Raw genomic sequence first — 26,502 nt, forward strand, 5'->3', positions numbered from 1 at the left:
TGGCGAGAGTTGAGATTGGCGAGGCATACGTCTCGAATCTTAACCTCAGGAGTGCATGATATACATCATGTTCCATTTCCACCTTTATTGAGAAAAGTGTTTAAATAAGAATTAGGTATTTTAGAATTTGATTGAGAAAGGGTTTGAAGAAACCGCATTGACAATTTTAGACGATGGCGAGAGTTAAGATTGGCGAGGCATACGTCTCGAATCTTAACCTCAGGAGTGCATGGTATACACCATGTTCCATATCCACCTTTATTGAAAAAGTGTTTAAGTAAGAATTAGGTGTTTGGAGTTTGTTGTGAAAATGACTTGACCTAGATCAAGTATTGATGGACGTTTAAAAGAAATTTGGCTGAGTGCTTGAGAGAGCAAAGTGGATAAATTTGGATGATGGCGAGAACTAGGATTGGCGAGATATACATCTCGAATCCTAATCTCAGGAGTGCACGGCATACGCCATGTTCCATTTCCATCTTTATTGAAAAGGTCTTGAATATGAATTAATATTTTTGAGTTTTTAATATGAAAAATGGCTTGACGTTGGATCAAGCATTTGATGAAGTTTTGAGATGGGATGGAATAAGAGGGAGAAATGAGTTGCTTTGTTTATTGAGAAAATGCTCGACGTTGGATCGAGTCTTTATTTTTGTATTTTTTGAAATTGTCGATTTTATTCTTATATTAGCATCTAACTAATCAACCAAGCAATAGAGAAATAAAAGGTACAAAATTATTACACATTGGGGGAGTGGGGTACATTTGTCAAATGGGGATTAAAAAATCATGAAATAAATAAAATCGGGCACAAACAAATAATGCATGAGTGTAAGTGCAAGAGAACCGGCTCATTGTAAGAAAGCCCAAGAGTAAGCTATGTGAGGTTGATGGCGATGCTTAAAAAGCAATCGACTTACACGGGTTTGAAAATGGGCTCGATATTAAATCGAGAAAAGTATGATTTTTTTTGTTTTTTTTTAAAAAGGTTTTGCATGTATGATGAAATTAAATAAAGAAGCATGGACATAAAAAATATTACAAGAAACAAAATACTAAAAACAAAATAATAATAAAATATAAAATCTAAAAAGAAATGAAATACTAAAAAAAATACTAAAGAAAAATGAAATACTACAAAAAGTGCTACGTATGAGTATCGAACTCACTTCACCTAAGACTATGGAACTAACCCCTCTCCACTAGGCTATTTAACCATTAACTGTTATTTAAGTACTAATCTAAATATATAAACTAAGGTAAATAAAAAAAGAAATAAAACTAAAAAAACTAATAAATAGGAAAACTAATGGACTACCCTAATTAAACCTAATTAAACTAATCAAAATAAGAAAATCCTAATTAATCAGTACTTTACTCTAAACCTAAATCTAATTTGAATTTTTAAATATATCCTACAAAATCTAAACTAAAATTATTTTAAAAAAAAAAAAAAAAAAAATCTAAACTAATATTATTTTAAAAAAATCTAAACTAATATTATTTTAAAAATCTAAACTAAAATGATTTAAAAAAAAAACCAAACTAAAATTATTTAAAAAAGATCTAAACTAAAATTATTTAAAAAAAGATCTAAACTAACAATTATTTAAAAAAAGATCTAAACTAACATTATTTAAAAAAGATCTAAACTAAAATTATTTAAAAAAAAAACTAAAAATTATTTTTTTTAAAAAAAATCTAAACTAATATTAATTTAAAAAATCTAAACTAATATTATTTAAAAATTTCTAATCTAAATAACTATCCTATCTAAAATAAATTAGGGAAAGAAAATTAAAAAAGAAAAGAAAAACAGACTTCCTCTTCTAGCTCGTGAATCCTTTCCTCCCAATCTCACTCCCTCTGCATCGCTCTCCACTCTCCGCCTCGAACTCGCTCTCAATTTCCTCTTCTCACCAAAAACCCCTCAATCCTCTTGCTCTCAAATGAATGCTCCAGAAAGACTTAAAAAAAACACTCACCTCCGGTAGCGGTAATGACGGTGATGATGGAGTTTGGAAGGGTGTCGTGGCTGACGGTGAAGGATCCGCGGAGGAAGATTTCGGGCCTTTTCGGTTTATCCGTTAACTCCTTTTTTCAATTTTTCGTTGTGACTAGGGTTTTTTGAATCGCCTCCGCCGTCCCCTTTCTCTCTCTCACTCGCTTCCTTTTATCCTTGCACATTAGGGTTTCGGTTGGTGTATGAAGATTCAAAAGAGAAAGCTCCAGAAAATCTTTTGGATGCTCAGAATTGGAGTTTAGCCTGTTTGATGCTATCTTCCGGAAAGGTAATCTGCACCTAGCTTTCTTCTTCGCTTTGTCTCAAATCCCAAATTGGGAAATTTCGGAATTTACTGCTTGGTAAATTAATCCTTTTTTTTTTTTTTTTACTGCAGGGAATTGAACTGCTGATGCTGCTGTAATAGATGCATTTCATTTATTCCTGAATGCTGTCTAGGTAAAGGCTGAAGCATTCCGTTTTGGCGGCCACTTAATTGCTGTTGTCCTCCAAAGAAATCAAAATTGACAGGAGATTCACCAGCATCATTCCTAGCCAAGTTTTTCTTATAAAGCTCAAGACCACTGCTCCCTTGTGACTCTGGCACAGGTATTCCTCTTGATAGGCTGATTGGTTTCTTGGTGATTGTTTTGATGGTGACCATTATGGTTTGGTTTAATTTTGCAGGGCCACCATTGTGTTTGTTGTAGTGATCAAGCTTGACGAGAAGAGACTTGAACCGCTATCCATAGCCAAAATCAGCTTGATACTGGATACAAGAAGGTTATCATGACGAAGATATCTAATTACCAACTTCTGCAGGACCTTCTTTGCAAGTCGAATCTTGACCGGTGAAAACCACTAGAAGCCGTTGCTGCAACACGGAAATCAACTGGGGTGAAGCCAACAAGGGAACAACTTGAAGCCGCAATGGAATTCTGGGAAAGCTTGAAGTACATTTGATCCCTGGATACAGACCGCCAATTTGGTCCTGTCACCCACCTCCGGTACCTATGAGTTGTTCCAACACCAAAACGAGTCTAGCAACATTCAACATTTGGTATGACTTCACTTTGTTCTCATTGCATTGTACTAATCTCTTGGCAAGAAAAGCCGACTCTGAATTCTTTGATTGATCAATTAATCACCGTTTAGAGTACCGACGTTATCGTAAACCAGTTTGGATTTTCATGTATGTTGATGAAGCGTGTATGACATGAGAGTGGCTCTTCTCTTCCAATACCATCCATTACCAAAATATGTTTAATGAATCACACCAAAACTTGTTTGATGAATCACATTAAAACTTGCCTGAGTTGTTCCGGATGATGTGAATGTGTTTGTGGTTTGCAGGTTAGAGCAGGTAGCAATGCTCTTTGAAATTGCACCTAAAAGAAAGGCCAAAAGCGCAGACAGTGATGCTGGAGATACTCCTTTCTCAGCGGTGTTTTGTTTATTCGTCGGCACTTGCTGCTTCAGCGGATCAAATATTGTACTGAATTGCAGGGTTGGCAGGAGATTTACCGAGCTCAACCAAGGAGCTGTAACTCAAGATTGAAGTCTGCTTGGACCACCTTTTTTATTTGTCTTCAATTTTTGTTTAGCCATAGTTTTGCTTTTTAAATGCCAAACATTGTAGAACATATGTATTTCTTCATTGCTACGATCACAGAAAATTGATGCTAAAATCTAAATAAGTTTATGAAGATGCATTCATTATGCCTTAGAACACTGACGCTTGATTGACATTATTTAGCATTAGTTCTCGATTTTTGTTCGATAATGAGATCACACCTCTTGGAAATGGTTCTTTATTGATTTTCATGGAAAGTTATGATTGAGAATGTAGTTGAATGTACGGAATGTTATGAATGAAAAATGTAGTTGAATGTATGGAATGTTATGAATGAAAATATACGGGTTTTGGATATTTGATTATAAAATGGATAATTGAGAAGTTGGTTTATAAAATGGAAAGGATTTTTAGGCCTAATCCCAAAACTAACTTAAATATCTATTTAAATAATAATAACAAATAAGTTAAAAACCAAATTAAAATCAAATTAATTTATAATTCATTTAAAATTACTTGGATATCCACTCTAACATTCATTTGGAAATAGAAATCAATTAGAGTTTTAATCATTAGTAAAAATAAATAATTAAGATTAAATTGACAATTGGAATTAAACTTAATTTGAAATTAAAATCAAATAAAAAGTCAAGATATTAAAATCCGTTTTATACTGATGAATGTATGCAAAATGCAAAAAAATAAAAAGAAAAAAATGGAAAAATTTCGGGATCAAAATCGGGGTATGACAGTTGCCCCTATTTAAGTATCTTCGACTAGAGAATATGAAGCAGTACACTCTTCATATGATCATAGTGGGAGATGATTAAATACTAAGAAGACCCGGATTTTGATCCTGAATCCCCATGACATGATGTGATATGATATGATATGCTATGATATGCCATGATATGCATGGATATGCACGGATGCATGATTCTTTTTTTTGTAATTTTATCTGCTAGGGATATGATGGACCCTTGACAGGAGATGCTAACAGACAGACCAAACTGTGGGGATGCTGATGATCCACAGGGAGACAGACAAATGGTAAGAAACAACTTGCTGGGGAAAACGGTCCTGCTGGAGAATCAGACACACACTGGGGAGTATTCAAAGTGAGATTTGATAATCGATACTTGGGATACAAGAGGTTTTGGTAATAAGTTCACATATGACTTATTAGACCTGACAACGCTGGGGAATAATCAAGGAGAAAACTCTTCAGAACAGGTTCATGTATGACCTGACACCGGAATAAGGGTTCAACAACAGGTTCGTACATGACCTGAATGGTATTGAACAAAGAATCTTCAGAGCAGGTTCAAGCATGACCGGACCCCGGAATAAAAAGGTTCAATGACAGGTTCATATAAGACCCGAATAGGATTGAACAAAGAATCTTCAGAGTAGGTTCAAGCATGACCGGACCCCGGAATAAAAAGGTTCAATGACAGGTTCGTATAAGACCTGAATAGGATTGAACAAAGAATCTTCAGAGTAGGTTCAAGCATGACCGGACCCCGGAATAAAAAGGTTCAATGACAGGTTCGTATAAGACCTGAATAGGATTGAACAAAGAATCTTCAGAGTAGGTTCAAGCATGACCGGACCCCGGAATAAAAAGGTTCAATGACAGGTTCGTATAAGACCTGAATAGGATTGAACAAAGAAAGGAAAAACTCTTCAGAGCAGGTTCAAGGATGGCCTGACCCCGGAATAAAAAGGTTCAATGACAGGTTCGTATAAGACCTGAATAGGATTGAACAAAGAATCTTCAGAGTAGGTTCAAGCATGAACGGACCCCGGAATAAAAAGGTTCAATGACAGGTTCGTATAAGACCTGAATAGGATTGAACAAAGAAAGGAAAAACTCTTCAGAGCAGGTTCAAGGATGGCCTGACCCCGGAATAAAAAGGTTCAATGACAGGTTCGTATAAGACCTGAATAGGATTGAACAAAGAATCTTCAGAGTAGGTTCAAGCATGAACGGACCCCGGAATAAAATGGTTCAATGACAGGTTCGTATAAGACCTGAATAGGATTGAACAAAGAAAGGAAAAACTCTTCAGAGCAGGTTCAAGGATGGCCTGACCCCGGAATAAAAAGGTTCAATGACAGGTTCGTATAAGACCTGAATAGGATTGAACAAAGAATCTTCAGAGTAGGTTCAAGCATGAACGGACCCCGGAATAAAATGGTTCAATGACAGGTTCGTATAAGACCTGAATAGGATTGAACAAAGAAAGGAAAAACTCTTCAGAGCAGGTTCAAGGATGGCCTGACCCCGGAATAAAAAGGTTCAATGACAGGTTCGTATAAGACCTGAATAGGATTGAACAAAGAATCTTCAGAGTAGGTTCAAGCATGACCGGACCCCGGAATAAAAAGGTTCAATGACAGGTTCGTATAAGACCTGAATAGGATTGAACAAAGAATCTTCAGAGTAGGTTCAAGCATGACCGGACCCCGGAATAAAAAGGTTCAATGACAGGTTCGTATGAGACCTGAATAGGATTGAACAAAGAATCTTCAGAGTAGGTTCAAGCATGACCGGACCCCGGAATAAAAAGGTTCAATGACAGGTTCGTATAAGACCTGAATAGGATTGAACAAAGAATCTTCAGAGTAGGTTCAAGCATGACCGGACCCCGGAATAAAAACAATTGGACTCGGACCGTAAGCAATGGACTACAACCAGCTTTTAACGGACTTTGCCACCAACAATTGGACTTTGAAATGAGTTCTAGTAACAACTGAGCTTGGAATAATGCCTAGCAACAACTGATGTTTAGGAGACACCAATGAGCCTTGAAACAATTCCAGGGAATGACATAGGGGTTCTGGAATTTCGTCAGAATAAAAGTGACATGTCTGGGAATTCATCAGAGAGTAAAAGAAACAAATTCTGGAAATGCATCAGAATTACAAGTGATATTCCGGAAATACAACAGAATGCAGACACATTTGGTAATATATCAAGGAAATTCTGGAAATACATCAGAATATAGACACATCAGAGAACACCTCAGATAGATGGTGAAACATCTGGAAATACATCAGACAAGTTGTGGAAATTCATCAATAAACCAAGGAGTAATCCGGAAATTCATCGGATAATCCAAAAAGAAAATGAACCTAAATGGAAAATTTTCTAATAGGTGCCGACTGGGTTGGATTTGAAAATGACTACAAAAACCGGATGATGGTTTAAGGGCACCAAAGACAAACTGGAATTAGAGGTCAAAGGATATAGGATCAACAACAAGACCTGGGTCAATGCAAAATGAGCACGAAGTACATTTCGGCCATGCATGATTTGTATTCTTTTATGCATGATATATGAATGATCATGCTATGAGAATGCTGACACCTGAGTGGACTAGGAGTTGGTAAAGGCTTTTTATGGAAGCTCATGATTCCTCAACACCGAGAACTCAACCAAATATTTTATGATAGATGTTGTCAAAGGAGGATTCTATCCAGCTTGATAGCCACAACTTAGCCAATGGATCCTTTTTGGAGGATGAATGAATCGTGCTAGCATAATTTTCGGGCACTCGTCTTGAACTCAATAGTTGTTGACGTATGGCAGAATTTGTTTGAGCAGTTTGAAAGCGTGAAAGGGGTCTGCCCCTCTGTGGCTCACCTTGCCCCAGTTTGTTGGGACCTTGGAAATGTTCGCTTTGAAAGTGAGTTTGGAAACAACTTGCCATGAGACTACCTCGAGATGGCTTGCCCCAAGTGTTTGAAACTTGTAATGGTCTGAACTTGGCTCATCTTGCCCCAGTCTGGTGGGTCTTTGGAAATGTTCACCTTGAAAGTGAGTTTGGAAACAACTTTCCATGAGACTACCTCGAGACGACCTGCCCCAAGCGTTTGTAACTTGCAGTAGTCTGATCTTTTGACTAACCACATGCTGGAATGGTAGACTCTTGACTGACTTTCCTTGGATAGTTGGACTCATTGAGCTCTGAGGTGGCTTGCCCCGGTCTGATTCTTGAAGCAAATTACTCTTGCCTTGATGACCCTTAGGGTGACTAGCTCGAATTAACTGATGCTCAAAGTGACTTGCCCTTGACTAGACTTCTTTCACTCCATCAAGTTCTTCAACTGTAAATGGAATTTCTTTGATGCTAAGTGTTGACTCGCAAATAAGATTGTTCATTCAAAAAATGGTAATTTTAATGCAGTGTTTATGCAAAAATTTGAAATCAAAATTTATTGATATGAACGGGTGAAATACAGTGAACGAGTCGTTGATCAAGTCATTCACAGTACGCAAGTTGGTGTCATCAAATGATTAACAAAAATCGTTTGGAGTCAGGTTAACACAACCTTGTTGTAGTATGCTTTCAAAATACACCCTGCCTCAATTAGGTCTTTTAAGGGTTATAACGTGGTCTGGTTCGCGGTTTCTTGAAACAAAAGGATATAAGGCTCAAAAATTTATTTTTACCCACCCCTTCTTCTTGATGATCTCCAGTTCCTACGTTCAGTTAATTCGATACACGCATTCGACTTCCAAGAGGGTTCGAAGGTGTGATGAGGGTTCAAGACGAATTTTCTTGAAATGGCAGTCACCTTATTTTTTTTGTTTTGTTGAGGATTTTGGTGACCTCTTTTTGTTTTTCTTCGTCCCTTATTTTGCCTGGACCGCTTCTTTGAAGCTTTCGGTCCATCGGGATGCCCTGACTCTTGCCTAAGTCATTTTTGTGGTGTTTGACTTAGCGGACTTTTTTTCTATTTTTTTTTTTTAAAGGTGTTGACTGCCACATTATTGGTGGATAAGGATCAACGAACACTAATTTTAGCTTTTCTTAACTTCTTCGACATTTCAACATGTGCACGAAGGATAACATGTGGTTGAACCCAATTGGAGGGTGTTCATATGGACGATTTTTTTTTTTTTGAAAGATCGAATGCACGATCAAACCATCTGAACATAACTACCCTGCCCCAGGTTAAGATTAAGGGTTTTAGATCCAAAATAAACACCAACTTCTAGGCTCAAAGTGGTTGACTAGGGATTAACTCCTTATCTCTTCAGTGTTTGGGGATTTGAAACAATGCCTTACATCATTGACAAGGTTTTCTTCAAAAGCATACCACAACAATTTCAGGTGTTTCGTTTTCATCATCCTCCCTCCAATCTTTGTTAACACAACAGTTTGATAAACAAAAGTGAATGAGAGGAGAATTTTTGTTTTTTAACATAAATGAAAAATGAGTGAATACGAATGGATTAATTCAAACGATGCATAAACATTTCATTAATCCTACCAATTCAAAGAAAACAACAATGCTTAAGAAGCAAATAACAGTCAACATGCAAGGAAACTACAAAAGAAATGCTGAAACAGCCAAATGATTGCCAGCTTTGGGGAATGACTTCTTCAAACTTGAAGGTTGGGATCGACAAGCTTTTTGACATTGGCATGATGATCTTCAAATTCTTTTCCTTCAATCTCATCGTTGAACGCAACCTTCTTGAATCCACTACTCACTTCTCCTTTTCTTTCATTGGTATGGGTCGTGACATTGGAAATCCAAGGCGGTATCTCAATGCTCTTACCAGGAAACAATGATAGCTCACTAGCCACATCCCTGACATCTTCCTTGTGGTACAAAACCTTGAGGGGTCTCAAGGGTCCTTTCCCTTTCTCATTATCTGGCCCAGAAATCAAGGTATATGTACCTGAGCCTTCCTCCTTGAGTGTTGGTGACCTTATGTCAATTAATCCTTGCAGCTTGAGCTTAAAACTCATGCATTCCTCGATGGAGTGCCCCATTGTTCCAGTATGGTATTCGCACTTGATCTTCGGGTGATCTTCTTCAAAGACTAAACTCTTCTTGTTAATCAGTCCTCGTACCAAGGCTTTTAGCGCACAGCAAGAATCTAGGTTATGTCCCAATGCCCCTTTATGGAATTCACACGTTGCATTTGGATTGTACCATGGTAGGTCTGGTGACACAGGCGTGAGAGCTCGAGGGGTCACCAAAGCATTCTGGATCAGTAGCGGGTAAAGCTTGCTATATGGTACCGGAATCGAGTCATTGTGATCCTGGTTCTTCTTGCTCTGATTCTGACTTTTGTTTTGAACCTGACTTCGGTGATTTTGAGGAGCAATAGCCAGAGGATGTTGATGATGACGCCTTGAGGGAGGTCCATATACTGGTAAATGAGGAGTTGCCACATAGAACTTCCCTTGACTTGAGGTAACACCAGATGGATGCGGGGTAGTAGCTCTCTTTGTTGCAGCAGCGTATATTGGGTGACCCTCTTTTCTCAACAAGACTTGCAGGGTTTCCAAGACCCATCTCATTTGGCTCTTCAAAAGGTTAAGTTCCTCCCTCAGTGCTTCTTGGCTATTTCTTAGCTCGTCCATCATCTCCTGAGACATGGTTCTTTGTTCTAAACGCGTGTTGAGAATCACTTTGCTTCACGGACAAAAGATGGATGAGTTTTTTTTTGGTATTTTGTCTGGAAAATGACATGCATTATGATGCGATGCAAATGCAATGGAATGCGAATGAATGCAATGCAAGCCATGCACATTTGTGTTTTTTCTTCAATACACGGGTTCAAAAGTCCGAGGTACTGATAAATTTGATTGCTTTCCAAAACGGGGTTCTCACCGGGTATGATCTAGGGCTTTGTTACAAAGGATCCCCAGAGTCATTGATTCATAAGACTGTTTGACGCTTACGGGAAATACTTCCCGGTCGTCAACTCCATCAAGGGAATCTATTCTGGGTGAGGTTCTCGTACCGACTCTTACGAAGCATACACCTCGCGAGTCCGTACTACGTAACCATCGACTGGGTTCTAGACAGGGTACTCAGAGTCCTGGATTCAAAAGACTGTTTGACGCTTACGGAAAATACTTTCCGGTCATCAACTCCATCTAGGGAATCTATTCTGAGCGAGGTTCTCGTATCGATTCTTACGAAGCATACACCTCGGGAATCCATACTACGCAACCATCATTTCTAGTCGGCCAAAGGTTTAATGTTCTAAAAGGTTCTTAGAGTCATGGACCCCTTTGAAACATCGCCGCTTACGAGGTATACACCTCGGGCGACAATATTTGCAAAAGGATCTACTCTAAGTGAGGTTCTCGTACCGACTCTTACGAAGTATACACCTCGGGAGTCCGTACTACTCAACCATCGTCCTATCTTATGTTTTTTCACTCTAGACTCGGGTGTAGAGTCTTTCCCACATGGTTTGCAATCAAATACCCAAGTACCAACAATCACAATAGAACCAATATACAACAGATATCAATATAACAATAAAGATATTAAAAGCAATAAATAAGGAAAAGCCACACAATTAAACAAACAAAGGCACACAAACGTCCTAACTAGGCTTGACTCACTTAGGGACTGTCTCCCCAGCAGAGTCGCCATCTGTCGCACCTCGAAAAAAATGGGGATACGACTTCAAAGCGAAGCGCGATCGCACGCTCGCAATGATGGACTGAACAGAGTCGCCACCGAACTTTATTTATTCCTAAAAAGGAAAGGGGAAATATCGATAAAACCCAAGACAAAAGAAAGGATAAGATATGGTCATCGCAACCAATATCAGGGTTCGGGAGTCGATTACGCAAGGGGAAGGTATTAGCACCCCTCACGTCCGTTGTACTCAACGGGAACCATTAGGTCAGTTGTGTGCGTTAATGTTAGTTTGAAATGTTAGACTTTTCAATTTATTAGGTAGGAAAGAAAGAATAGAAGAGAGAAGAAATGTTTTTGGATTTTGACGAAGGACTAAACCTAAGTTTTTTATTAGTGGGCCTGACAAGATTTACAAATCCTGCTCCTACGTATCTCAAAAGAGAAGTCAAGGCTTACGTAGTTCTGGGTAGAAAAATGTTTGTTTGTTGGTCGATTTTAGCGAAAGCTATATTGTATTAATCGACGAAAACATTGTTTTACCCAAAACAGATGAGGAGTGGACGCATACCACACATCGAACGGATTTATAGATCTACATTCGGAAAAGCGTCACTTATCTCTACTCAACAATCGTGGTCGAAACATTGTTTTGTATCACTTAAGACAATATATCTTTCATTTATGAAAAAGGTTTTTGATTAATCGCACGGCGGCGAGAAAAGGGTTTGATTGGTTGGATGTATTTTGAGTGATGGCGAGAACTTGGATGAGCGAGATATACATCTCGAATCCTAGCCTCAGGAGTGCATGGTATACACCATGTTCCATTTCCATCTTATTTGCAAAGATGTTTAATAAAGATTAGGTATTTTAGGATTTGATTGCGAAAGGGTTTGAAGAAACCGCATTGACAATTTTAGGCGATGGCGAGAGTTGAGATTGGCGAGGCATACGTCTCGAATCTTAACCTCAGGAGTGCATGATATACATCATGTTCCATTTCCACCTTTATTGAGAAAAGTGTTTAAATAAGAATTAGGTATTTTAGAATTTGATTGAGAAAGGGTTTGAAGAAACCGCATTGACAATTTTAGACGATGGCGAGAGTTAAGATTGGCGAGGCATACGTCTCGAATCTTAACCTCAGGAGTGCATGGTATACACCATGTTCCATATCCACCTTTATTGAAAAAGTGTTTAAGTAAGAATTAGGTGTTTGGAGTTTGTTGTGAAAATGACTTGACCTAGATCAAGTATTGATGGACGTTTAAAAGAAATTTGGCTGAGTGCTTGAGAGAGCAAAGTGGATAAATTTGGATGATGGCGAGAACTAGGATTGGCGAGATATACATCTCGAATCCTAATCTCAGGAGTGCACGGCATACGCCATGTTCCATTTCCATCTTTATTGAAAAGGTCTTGAATATGAATTAATATTTTTGAGTTTTTAATATGAAAAATGGCTTGACGTTGGATCAAGCATTTGATGAAGTTTTGAGATGGGATGGAATAAGAGGGAGAAATGAGTTGCTTTGTTTATTGAGAAAATGCTCGACGTTGGATCGAGTCTTTATTTTTGTATTTTTTGAAATTGTCGATTTTATTCTTATATTAGCATCTAACTAATCAACCAAGCAATAGAGAAATAAAAGGTACAAAATTATTACACATTGGGGGAGTGGGGTACATTTGTCAAATGGGGATTAAAAAATCATGAAATAAATAAAATCGGGCACAAACAAATAATGCATGAGTGTAAGTGCAAGAGAACCGGCTCATTGTAAGAAAGCCCAAGAGTAAGCTATGTGAGGTTGATGGCGATGCTTAAAAAGCAATCGACTTACACGGGTTTGAAAATGGGCTCGATATTAAATCGAGAAAAGTATGATTTTTTTTGTTTTTTTTTAAAAAGGTTTTGCATGTATGATGAAATTAAATAAAGAAGCATGGACATAAAAAATATTACAAGAAACAAAATACTAAAAACAAAATAATAATAAAATATAAAATCTAAAAAGAAATGAAATACTAAAAAAAATACTAAAGAAAAATGAAATACTACAAAAAGTGCTACGTATGAGTATCAAACTCACTCCACCTAAGACTATGGAACTAACCCCTCTCCACTAGGCTATTTAACCATTAACTGTTATTTAAGTACTAATCTAAATATATAAACTAAGGTAAATAAAAAAAGAAATAAAACTAAAAAAACTAATAAATAGGAAAACTAATGGACTACCCTAATTAAACCTAATTAAACTAATCAAAATAAGAAAATCCTAATTAATCAGTACTTTACTCTAAACCTAAATCTAATTTGAATTTTTAAATATATCCTACAAAATCTAAACTAAAATTATTTTAAAAAAAAAAAAAAAAAAAAAAATCTAAACTAATATTATTTTAAAAAAATCTAAACTAATATTATTTTAAAAATCTAAACTAAAATGATTTAAAAAAAAAACCAAACTAAAATTATTTAAAAAAGATCTAAACTAAAATTATTTAAAAAAAGATCTAAACTAACAATTATTTAAAAAAAGATCTAAACTAACATTATTTAAAAAAGATCTAAACTAAAATTATTTAAAAAAAAAACTAAAAATTATTTTTTTAAAAAAAAATCTAAACTAATATTAATTTAAAAAAATCTAAACTAATATTATTTAAAAATTTCTAATCTAAATAACTATCCTATCTAAAATAAATTAGGGAAAGAAAATTAAAAAAGAAAAGAAAAACAGACTTCCTCTTCTAGCTCGTGAATCCTTTCCTCCCAATCTCACTCCCTCTGCATCGCTCTCCACTCTCCGCCTCGAACTCGCTCTCAATTTCCTCTTCTCACCAAAAACCCCTCAATCCTCTTGCTCTCAAATGAATGCTCCAGAAAGACTTAAAAAAAACACTCACCTCCGGTAGTGGTAATGACGGTGATGATGGAGTTTGGAAGGGTGTCGTGGCTGACGGTGAAGGATCCGCGGAGGAAGATTTCGGGCCTTTTCGGTTTGTCCGTTAACTCCTTTTTTCAATTTTTCGTTGTGACTAGGGTTTTTTGAATCGCCTCCGCCGTCCCCTTTCTCTCTCTCACTCGCTTCCTTTTATCCTTGCACATTAGGGTTTCGGTTGGTGTATGAAGATTCAAAAGAGAAAGCTCCAGAAAATCTTTTGGATGCTCAGAATTGGAGTTTAGCCTGTTTGATGCTATCTTCCGGAAAGGTAATCTGCACCTAGCTTTCTTCTTCGCTTTGTCTCAAATCCCAAATTGGGAAATTTCGGAATTTACTGCTTGGTAAATTAATCCTTTCTTTTTTTTTTTTACTGCAGGGAATTGAACTGCTGATGCTGCTGTAATAGATGCATTTCATTTATTCCTGAATGCTGTCTAGGTAAAGGCTGAAGCATTCCGTTTTGGCGGCCACTTAATTGCTGTTGTCCTCCAAAGAAATCAAAATTGACAGGAGATTCACCAGCATCATTCCTAGCCAAGTTTTTCTTATAAAGCTCAAGACCACTGCTCCCTTGTGACTCTGGCACAGGTATTCCTCTTGATAGGCTGATTGGTTTCTTGGTGATTGTTTTGATGGTGACCATTATGGTTTGGTTTAATTTTGCAGGGCCACCATTGTGTTTGTTGTAGTGATCAAGCTTGACGAGAAGAGACTTGAACCGCTATCCATAGCCAAAATCAGCTTGATACTGGATACAAGAAGGTTATCATGACGAAGATATCTAATTACCAACTTCTGCAGGACCTTCTTTGCAAGTCGAATCTTGACCGGTGAAAACCACTAGAAGCCGTTGCTGCAACACGGAAATCAACTGGGGTGAAGCCAACAAGGGAACAACTTGAAGCCGCAATGGAATTCTGGGAAAGCTTGAAGTACATTTGATCCCTGGATACAGACCGCCAATTTGGTCCTGTCACCCACCTCCGGTACCTATGAGTTGTTCCAACACCAAAACGAGTCTAGCAACATTCAACATTTGGTATGACTTCACTTTGTTCTCATTGCATTGTACTAATCTCTTGGCAAGAAAAGCCGACTCTGAATTCTTTGATTGATCAATTAATCACCGTTTAGAGTACCGACGTTATCGTAAACCAGTTTGGATTTTCATGTATGTTGATGAAGCGTGTATGACATGAGAGTGGCTCTTCTCTTCCAATACCATCCATTACCAAAATATGTTTAATGAATCACACCAAAACTTGTTTGATGAATCACATTAAAACTTGCCTGAGCTGTTCCGGATGATGTGAATGTGTTTGTGGTTTGCAGGTTAGAGCAGGTAGCAATGCTCTTTGAAATTGCACCTAAAAGAAAGGCCAAAAGCGCAGACAGTGATGCTGGAGATACTCCTTTCTCAGCGGTGTTTTGTTTATTCGTCGGCACTTGCTGCTTCAGCGGATCAAATATTGTACTGAATTGCAGGGTTGGCAGGAGATTTACCGAGCTCAACCAAGGAGCTGTAACTCAAGATTGAAGTCTGCTTGGACCACCTTTTTTATTTGTCTTCAATTTTTGTTTAGCCATAGTTTTGCTTTTTAAATGCCAAACATTGTAGAACATATGTATTTCTTCATTGCTACGATCACAGAAAATTGATGCTAAAATCTAAATAAGTTTATGAAGATGCATTCATTATGCCTTAGAACACTGACGCTTGATTGACATTATTTAGCATTAGTTCTCGATTTTTGTTCGATAATGAGATCACACCTCTTGGAAATGGTTCTTTATTGATTTTCATGGAAAGTTATGATTGAGAATGTAGTTGAATGTACGGAATGTTATGAATGAAAAATGTAGTTGAATGTATGGAATGTTATGAATGAAAATATACGGGTTTTGGATATTTGATTATAAAATGGATAATTGAGAAGTTGGTTTATAAAATGGAAAGGATTTTTAGGCCTAATCCCAAAACTAACTTAAATATCTATTTAAATAATAATAACAAATAAGTTAAAAACCAAATTAAAATCAAATTAATTTATAATTCATTTAAAATTACTTGGATATCCACTCTAACATTCATTTGGAAATAGAAATCAATTAGAGTTTTAATCATTAGTAAAAATAAATAATTAAGATTAAATTGACAATTGGAATTAAACTTAATTTGAAATTAAAATCAAATAAAAAGTCAAGATATTAAAATCCGTTTTATACTGATGAATGTATGCAAAATGCAAAAAAATAAAAAGAAAAAAATGGAAAAATTTCGGGATCAAAATCGGGGTATGACACTACCCTTCTTATCATCAATGATCAACCACAACCATGATACTAATTGAACATTAAAAACCATATCACTAACATCACACACCTTATTTTCAAAAAGACATTCATTCCTGATTATCCACAAACTCAAAATAGTAACCAACCAAATTGTACATTCCATGTTTTTCCTCGTGCTCCGACTGAAAGATTGATAGAACTGTAAAAAGAATTCACTTGGAACCTCCACTAAAGAATATGGTTTGTCCAACCATTGTAATACATGTTGTCAGACAGAAACAGAAAACTGACAATGGAAGAAAAGATGGATCAAGCTTTCATCATCAACAGAGCAGAAGGTACACTTATTTGCTGTAGAATTTGGGATGATGGATCTTTTAAGACTTTTTTACTGCCATACCCTCTTTTTCTAATTATATTCCCAATATACCCCAGTCTGAAAATCAATTCCCAAAATGCCCCTTTTTCAGTATCCACTCACCCAATGGATAGACGAGCAGGTGAAGATTTTTTTTTACTGTGTATGCTCGGCCAATGGTTGACCGAGTTATTGAAGGGACATTTTTTATTTATTTATTTTTAATTTAAATACATTATTAGGATTATTAATAAATGCTTTTATAATAATTTTTTATTTAAATAATATTTTTTTTATAATAATATTTTTGTAAATTAAATATTTGTTTTAATAATAAAATTATAATTATTATAATGAGGCATATAAATAATTGTAATAAATAATAATTATTTTATTGATATACATGAAAAAAAATACATTTTATTTGTTATAGTGACCGCTTGTTCCATATCTTGTGCCAACTTTTTTGCGTTTTCCCTTGCCTAAGTCTTCTGGTCTTTGTCTTAGGGGAGATGGTGATGAGTCGGAAGACAGATCTTGATGTTGATTTTGATATTGCTGTGATGTATTGGGACGCATATCCATACCATCGAGTTCTTGAATGGAAAAAGTAGGCATATCCAATAGATGCTCATCGGTGAGGTCAAAGTCTGTAGTGAATGTGTTGGTTGTGTGAAGGTGTTGGGTTGGGTGTTTTGGATTGGAGGATAGTAGACATCATCAGGGTTGTATGTAGAAGTGGGTTGTACGAATGTAGTGTTAAATGTTTGGGGTTGAGATTGGGGGTTTGAGTTATCAAAGTTGGGTTGAGGAATTGGATTGTATTGTATGGGTGGACGTAGGTTGGTTTGTTGTTTATATTGTTGGTTGTAAAAGCAGTTTGTTTGAGGGAATGGAGTGTGGGGATTTTGGTGTTGGGTTGAGGTGGCATAAAATGTGTGTTGTTGTGTGGTCTGGGTGTGATGGTAAGTTTGTTAGGCTGATGAAGATGGTTGGGCCCCAAATTGGGATGTGTACATGGGGAGAATGTCATGATGTAAAGGTGATGTAGTTTGTTGGGTTGAAGAAGAGACACGTTGACAGGGACCGTTCAAAAAGTGTGTCAGAGCAACGTGCATAAAAGGAATTGACAAAAACCAATTCATATATTCTCTACTTGGCTTAGACTCACCAAGTACCGAGTTACCTTGTAATACCAAATGCCTTCTCTTTTTCCATTCTTTGACCTCTTCTTTGTTTAAATCTTGCCAATGTTTATCCTAAGCTTGGACCATAGTCATATTATGGTGTTCACTTAGACATCTTGGCTGAGATGGGATGTGTTGTTCAAATCCAAATTGGAGTTTAACCCGATCTGTCTGATGCATCTCAACGGTAAAGAAACATATTATATATATTGTTGCACTCCAGACTCGGCTGCTGTTGAGATGTATATTTCGTGTCGGGTTTTTGTTATCGTATCCACAGAGATTGTAAGATATCACTGTCGTTCAATGGTTGTATTAATCTTAACTTAATGTAACAATAGGGTTTTGGTTTTAATCAAGTTATCTTGCATAAAAAGTAATAAATTGCGGTAAAGGTTATGGTTTGATTAAATGAGAAATATTGTCAAAGTTAGGTTTCAATGATCACTTTGCATGTATTTGCTCGGTCAACAATCTTATAAACTCCTTTAGATGATAAATCATTTCACAAAGTCCTCTCAATATGTTTCTCTCGAACACATATTGTGAGTTTTGCCATTTTGATCCATTGTTTCTCTCGAACACAATCAATCAAAATGATAACTTTTTGGTTCAACCTTATGGTGAACAAAATCATTCGTTACTATCTCTAGCTAACAAACAAGTTTAGATGAAAACCTAGGTCAAGAGTCGGTAAACATCTCTCGATCATAAACCAACACAAAGAGTTTTAAATAGAAACAAAGTTTTCATCATATATTTACCGTTAAAAGAGTTTACATATGAGGATCCTTACATTTACACACAAAGCTAGTAATCACCTACATCTAACCTTGACAAATGGATGACTTAGCTACTCATTTTCATGGTAGCTTGGTCGGCAAGTAAGGAAAGAAGGTTGATCAACATCCAAGTCGGATAATCGAAGATGGATGGGAATCCACCTTCTTTTTGTGGAAGATGGTTGCTAGATGAAGAGAAATGAAAAACTAGGGCATAAAAGCTCCCAAAACAATGCTGTAAAAATATCTCCAAAAAGTACAGAAGTGGAAAAAGTTGGTAAAAATGAGGTATGGTGCTCAAAAGTGGCACCTGCTACTTATAGACCACTGCTGGGCTGTCATGTTCGCTAGGCGAGCAGAATGGCTCGCCTAGCGAGGGTCTAAAATGGGCACATAAGGCCCCTGCGCCCAGAGAAAACAGGGTCTGCTGAACTGTCATGTTCGCCTAGCGAACATACCTTCGCCTAGCGAAGGACACGCTTCAACCTTCGCCCCAGCGAGGTTGAGAGGTTTTGCTACTAGAATGCTCGCTAGGGACTCGCTAGAGCTTCGCCTAGCGAGTGAGTGCTGGCTGCGTTTTTCACCAAAACAGAACGAACTCGCTACCACCTTCGCCTTCAGCTCGCCTGGCGAATTAATTTGACAATTTACTGGAGCTTTTCGCCAGGAACTCGCCTAGCGAACCAATGCTTCGCCACAGCCTCGCCTAGCGAGCAGGCTGATGAAATACTGGTATTCTTTGGTTCCTTTGCCAATTTTCTTGTGTCTTCATTTTCAATTAGTTCATGTCTTTCCTGCACAATAACACACAAATCAAAGGCACCAAGCTTGTTTATCAATGTAATGCATTCCATGTAAAACAAATATGGTTTTGACAATTTTAGCAAGGAAAAAGAGTGAAAGATGCCCACATATGATAGCTCAAATAAGCACTTTTGGGCATCTAACAACTCTCCCCAACTAGATTCTTGCTTGTCCTCAAGCAAAGTATGCCTCTGGAAGGACAAGAGGATTTGCTTTAAGAAACTGGTTTCTCCGAAGTTGGATAAACGGCTCAAACACAAGCGAAATCAGCAAATACAAGTTCCCAACGGTTCGAATAAAATAATACATAAGAACTAAAACTTAAATAGCAATGCAAAATATTTATCTATCTACAACAATACTATTCTGAATGAATCATCCTATCTCTCCTCTTCGAATAAGGAATGAAGATTTTGCGCGTTTGCAACCGCGGGACTAATCTCACTCTCTAACAAATAATGAAGAAATCAAATAGATTCATACAATGTCTAAGAATTAAAAATGGTACTGTGGAAGCATAAAGATCACTAAGGGCTTTTCGGTTGAAGCTTGGTTAGGTTAACAAACAAGGGTCATTTCTAAGGCCATTGAAACGAAAGTGCCGATGCAAAAGAGACATTCACAGTATTATTCACACTACTCGACTTTGTTTCATTTGTTTCTTATTTGAAACCTTCACAACACATATTCCACAACTCAATTTTTATTTCTCACTATTTTTCTTCCAAGCAAGCATTCATTTTCATTTTTTCTATTTTTGTTCTTTTCTTTCACATCAAATATACAAAACAGATGTTTCTTTTTTATATTTTCTATACATACATTTTTTTTATGCTTGCTCGGTTTTTCTAGAGTTGTGGTACTTACCAATTCTTTTTCGTTCTCCCCAACTTATTTTCTTCCACACCCTAAGTGAATGCTCTTAACTTTTTACGGCAAAAGAACAATAATCAAGATTTTCCGGGTTGTAAAAAAAAAAAGATTTTTGAGATCTCGCTTTATTTCAAGACGAGATTCAACTGTTTAAGCTCAAAGGGGTTAACAAATACTCTCTCTGCTCACAGGTAAGTTGTTTTTGGATGTAGTTGTGCTCAAAAGAAAACAAGTGCCTTGATCATTTCTAATTGCTTCCACAATTTCACAATAATAAAAGACAAAGCATGAATCACATGAATCAACAAAACTTATTAGAATCCAGCATTTAAGTGTACAATGGAGGTTTCCTCACAATTTGTGGTTTTAAGTTCTAGATGAAGCATTCATTCAATTATGTTGCAAAAAGACAATATTCAATTTACCAAAAAGAGTAAAGTTCCTAATGCATTCTAAAATTCTAGCCGAAGGTAACCATGTACCTTAGCTTCATTCACTTGTTTATTCTTATCATTGCCATCCAAGCTCGGATGCACCTTCATTGGGTACTTCTTGAGGAGCAACCAATCTAGAAGGGTTTGTCACTCAATCAACCAAAAATTTATTAAACACACAAAATTAAAAACATAAATAAATAACATTAACATAAAATATAAATTTGTTCATGGGGGACAAAACACCCCAATAGTACAACACCATGGTCAAAATACAAAATCCGAAAATACAAATAGAAATAACATAAAACTGAAAACACACAAAAACTTAACCCACTAAGGGCTCAGGACTCCTCCTCGCTACCGGCCTCAGAACCGGTAGCCTCATCATCAACATCATCATCATCAGCATCATCAGCATCAGCGCCCACCCCCTCACCATAGACAGGCCTGTCCACAGGCCAGTTAGCGTTAAGCATAAACTACTCACGCGCCAACACTGCTCGAGCACCGGAGGGGTCATTACCTTGCAGTTCCAACCTCTGCATACTGTTGTGCATATCAATCATGGCACGCTGGGATGCGGCCATCCACTCAAAACTGTAGTCACACACCGCTCGGAGGTAGGGATCAAGTCCGGGAGTAGAAGCACTAGGACCATCAGAAGCCCGAGTACTTCCTGAGGCTGCACTGCCACCGGTAGTCTTTGCTCTACAATATTTAGCCACATACCGATCATCGATAGGTGACGGGATCCTTACCTGCCCACGAGACGGAAGTCTCACCCTTGCCTGAACGCACAAGCTCATGATCAAACACGGGAAAGCCAGGGGACAATTAACACGAGCCCCCGACTTAAGTCCGCTCTCGACCACGGACTTCAGCTCATTTGCGATTATCCTCGCCACATCTATCTCGACATTGGTGAGGATGGAATGGACCAAATGTGCCACTGGGATCGGCACAGTAGAGGTGTGGGATTTTGGCTGGATGTTGGTCAAAACCAAGAGCAGTATCAGCTGAGCCATGGGAGTCATGTCCTCCCGGTGATACCTCACTGGAACCCCAGATGGGTTCGGCTCAACAGATTTCCCAGGTAAAAGCAGGGCGGCGGTAATGGCAGGAACATCTCGGTGAAGCCTGAGGTCGGTGTGGTATTGGTCTCTCTGGTCAGCTCCCAGCTGGAGCGGTTCCCCAAGGATTCGGTTGATAGCATCCCGGTCAAATGGAATTGGACGCCCGGCCACTTTAGAAACCCAAGTAAAGGGCTCGTCGTCGTCGGGCAGTGCGTTAGCATAAAACTCCCGCACTGTCGCAATGTCGTAATGCTCTAAGGGACTAATCAACCTATCCCACTTCTTTGCGTCAATCAACCCGGCGAAATTTCTGTAAGTGCCCTGTGGGTTGATCAGAAAGCACTTCTCTGGAAGTATCTTCCGCTTCTCCAGAGCGATGTATCTGGCGGCCTGCTTCGGGCCGACAAACTTGTCTTGGTCAAACTGGATAGGAACTGTCCGAGATGTAGTCGCTCCCTTTCTTTTCTTACCCGCTCCAGATCTTGACTCCATCTGCAAAATATACAAAGAAACAACACACACCAACAAACAGATTAGCCATCAAAGCATAATTCAAAAGACTGCCTTGCTCGTTGCTGCTTCGCCTAGCGAAGTGGCAGCGAACGCTCGCCCCAGGTTCGCCTAGCGAGTGCTAGCGAACCTTACGGGTTTTGGGGTTTTCTGCATTTTCAAAGATTTTTCCCCCAATACCCATACTCTAATGGTTCCCACATCAGAACCTAATGATTTCTCAAGCAATTAATCGTTCTATGCTATTGGGGATTGCCTAATTGCATGCAAAACCTAAAATAAAACTAAATTCCCAATTTGAAAACCTAAATCTCCAAAAATTGCAAACTCCAAAATACCACATGCAACCTCAATGTTCCCATACCACACTCATCCTATTTGCCATTCACATTTGGAAATTAAGAGTTCAAACAAAAAGAAAAATGTAGTAGGGCAAACCTTAGTTACACGGATTTGGAAATGTGAAGTGAGAAGAGTTTGCAATCAACCGAAAAGAGCAAGTGTTGGTGATAAAGATGCAAATGAGAGAGTTTGAGAAGCCTAGCACAAATTCCTCAGCAGAGCCGTTCAGAAATTTTTTTGAAGGTTTGGGGCAAAATGGCCCTGCTGAGATTTAAATAGTAAACAGTACTGCAGCGCTCGCTGCTGCCTCGCCTAGCGAGCAACTAGCGAGCGTGCTCGCTACTGCTTCGCCTAGCGAGCTGCTAGCGAGCGTGACAGCAAGTGCATTGGCAAATGCAGCACTTGCAAGTCATCCAACATGGGTTTAGCACAGTGTACTCAATACAACATAAAACATAAAACAGTAAATACTTACAATGTTGGGGTGCCTCCCAACTAGCGCTTGTTTAACGTCGGCTAAGCTCGACGGTGCGATGCTCACAGAGGAGCATCGAGCGGCTGAGCACAACTCTCGCGATCCACATGACCGCCGAGATACACTTTCAATCGTTGGCCATTCACGGTCCAACTATCTTTCTTGTCCATATCTTCAATGACAATGGCCCCGTACTCTTTTACTTCTTTCACCCGAAATGGCCCGGACCATTTTGATTTCAACTTCCCGGGAAACAACTTCAACCGGGAGTTGAACAATAGGACCAATTGTCCGGGCACAAATTCTTTGTTACGGATCTTCTTGTCGTGATACTTCTTTGCTTTTTCCTTGTACAACCAACTTGAGTGGTATGCGGCATTGCGCATCTCCTCCAACTCAAGTAGTTGTACTTTCCTTTTGTTACCGGCCAACTCATGTTCAAAATTTAAAAACTTTAGGGCCCACAAGGCCTTGTGCTCCAATTCAACCGGCAAATGGCAAGTTTTACCAAATACCAATTGAAAGGGAGTTAGGCCAATTGGAGCTTTAAAGGCCGTACGGTAGGCCCATAATGCTTCGTCCAATTTTTGGGACCACTCTTTTTTAGAATTAGACACGGTTTTTTCTAGGATTCTCTTAATCTCTCGATTAGAGACCTCCGCTTGCCCGTTAGCCTGAGGGTGGTACGGAGTTGTCACCCTATGCGATACACCATAATGTTTTAGAATTGTTTCCAAAGGTGCATTGCAAAAGTGTGACCCTCCGTCACTTATCAACACTCGGGGGGTTCCAAAACGGGAAAATATGTTTTTCTTTAAAAAATTTATCACCGTTTTGGCATCCGCCCGAGGTGAGGCAATCGCCTCAACCCACTTAGAGACATAATCGACAGCAACAAGCATGTACTCATTCTCATAAGAGGGTGGGAAAGGTCCTACGAAATCTATGCCCCAACAATCGAACACTTCCACTTCTTGGATATTTTGGAGAGGCATCTCATCTCTCTTACCTATCCCACCACTTCTTTGGCAACTGTCACAACTTTGCGCATGGGTATGTGCGTCTTTGAAAATAGTTGGCCAATAAAATCCCGATTGAAGAATTTTAGTGGCCGTTCTAACCCCATTATAATGTCCGCCATAAGGCGAGTTGTGACAATGCCAAAGGATGCTCTGGGCTTCATCACCAGTTACGCATCTCCTTAACAGGTTATCGCTACCCAACTTAAACAAGTATGGGTCATCCCAAACATAATACTTCGCATCCGAAAGGAACTTCCTCTTTTGGTTCGAAGTTAGGTCGGCAGACACAAAACCACTAGCCTTGTGGTTTGCAAAGTCTGCAAACCACGGCCTAACTTGAACCTTAAACAATTTTTCATCAGGAAATTCTTCCCGGATCTCTTTTTCAGATGCGGTAACCTCCACGTTCACTAATCGGGATAAATGATCCGCTACCAAGTTTTCCGACCCCTTCTTGTATTTAATTTCCACATCGAATTATTGTAACAAGAGGATCCAACGGATGAGCCTTTGCTTCGAATCCGGTTTGGTTAGCAGATATTTAATCGCCGCGTGGTCAGTATACACAACGACTTTAGACCCTATAAGATAAGACCTAAACTTTTCTAGCGCATACACTATTGCGAGTAGTTCTTTTTCCGTTGTGGCATAATTTATTTGAGCCTCGTTCAGAACCTTACTCGCATAATGTATCGCATGGAAAGTTTTGTCTTTTCTTTGGCCAAGTACCGCTCCAACAGCATAGTCACTCGCGTCACACATTAGTTCAAAATTTTCATTCCAATCGGGAGCGACTATTATTGGAGCGGTAACCAATTTTTCTTTTAAAACCTCGAAAGCTTGCAAACAATCTTCGGTGAAGAGAAATACCTGGTCCTTGGCGAGCAAATTGCTCAAAGGCTTAGCCACCTTTGAGAAGTCCTTGATAAAGCGCCGGTAGAACCCCGCGTGCCCCAAAAAGCTACGGATGCCCTTCACATTCACCGGAGGGGGTAATTTTTCTATTACTTCAACCTTAGCTCTATCCACTTCAAGCCCCCTTCTAGAGACTTTGTGGCCTAGCACGATCCCCTCGGTCACCATGAAGTGACACTTCTCCCAATTAAGCACCAAATTGGTCTTCACACACCTTTCCAACACCGTCTTCAAATTTGCCAAGCATAGACTAAACGTCCCACCAAATACTGAGAAGTCATCCATGAAGACTTCCATTGTTTTCTCTATCAGATCGGCAAAAATGGCTTGGACACATCGTTGGAAGGTCGCCGGTGCATTGCACAGCCCAAAGGGCATTTTTCTGTATGCGAACACTCCAAACGGATACGTGAAAGCCGTCTTCTCATGATCAACCGGGTCAACCGCAATTTGGTTGTACCCGGAGTAGCCGTCCAAAAAACAATAGTATTGTTGGCCCGATAGTCTTTCGAGCATTTGATCCATAAATGGGAGTGGAAAATGGTCCTTTCGAGTCGCGGTATTCAACCGTCTATAATCTATACACATTCTCCACCCCGTGGCAACTTTAGTCGGGATCAATTCGTCTTTGTCATTTCGGATTACGGTCATTCCACCCTTCTTCGGAACCACGTGCACGGGACTAACCCACGGACTATCCGAGATCGGGTAAATCATTCCCGCATCCAATAGCTTCACCACTTCCTTTCTTACAACCTCCTTCATCGTAGGATTTAAGCGGCGTTGTGGTTGAGCCACCGGCTTAAAATCTTCCTCCATCAAAATCTTGTGCATACAATAGGATGGACTAATTCCTTTTAGATCGGAAAGAGTCCAACCCATAGCTTCTTGATTGGTTTTTAGCACAATGATTAGACGGGCTTCTTCTTCTTTTGTCAAAAGGTTGCTTATGATGACCGGCTTTGCCTCGGTCTCATCTAGGAACACATATTTCAAAGTAGAGGGTAGCACTTTCAATTCAATTGGCGCTTTTTCGTCAATATCCTCCTTTTTCAAGTTTTCCTCCTCTACTTCCCACGGTTGTAGGTCTTCCAAACTATCAAGTTCCTTTAAGCATTCCTCAAGAGCTAGCTCCTCTTCAACAGTGAAAACCTCCAATGAGTCGTCAAGAGCTAACTCCATAGGAGATATCTCATGAATATGCTTTGAAACCTCCATAATAGCGTCTTCGATCACATCGATGCGAAAGCTATCATTTCTATCCTTGGAATGCTTCATCGCCTCGAATAGATCAAATGTGACTTCCTCATTTTGAACTCGCACCTTCATTAAACCGTCATCAACATCTATCATCATTCTTGCGGTCTTCATGAATGGTCGGCCCAAGATGAGTGGAGCATCATCATCTTCCTCCATATCAATAACAATAAAATCGATCGGGAAAAAGAATTTGTCGACCTTCACCAAAACATCTTGGGCTACGCCATGAGGATGGG

The 26,502-nt window shown here is 38.6% G+C and overlaps 1 long non-coding RNA gene across 5 annotated transcripts; it reads left to right on the forward strand.

The window, feature by feature from the left end:
- Positions 1–1,798: 1,798 nt before the first annotated feature.
- LOC127135666 (uncharacterized) lies at positions 1,799–15,617 on the forward strand. Of its 5 annotated transcripts, none has more exons than XR_007808639.1 (4): positions 1,799–2,291; positions 2,400–2,611; positions 2,690–3,062; positions 15,266–15,617. It is a non-coding gene; the product is annotated as an uncharacterized LOC127135666 (long non-coding RNA). The 5 variants fall into 5 exon arrangements; XR_007808638.1 differs by lacking the exon at positions 2,690–3,062 and adding an exon at positions 14,600–14,972; XR_007808640.1 differs by lacking the exons at positions 2,400–2,611; positions 2,690–3,062 and adding exons at positions 14,310–14,521; positions 14,600–14,972.
- Positions 15,618–26,502: the final 10,885 nt, after the last annotated feature.

Source organism: Lathyrus oleraceus, chromosome 4, assembly GCF_024323335.1.
Source record: "Lathyrus oleraceus cultivar Zhongwan6 chromosome 4, CAAS_Psat_ZW6_1.0, whole genome shotgun sequence".
Classification (NCBI taxonomy): domain Eukaryota; kingdom Viridiplantae; phylum Streptophyta; class Magnoliopsida; order Fabales; family Fabaceae; genus Lathyrus; species Lathyrus oleraceus.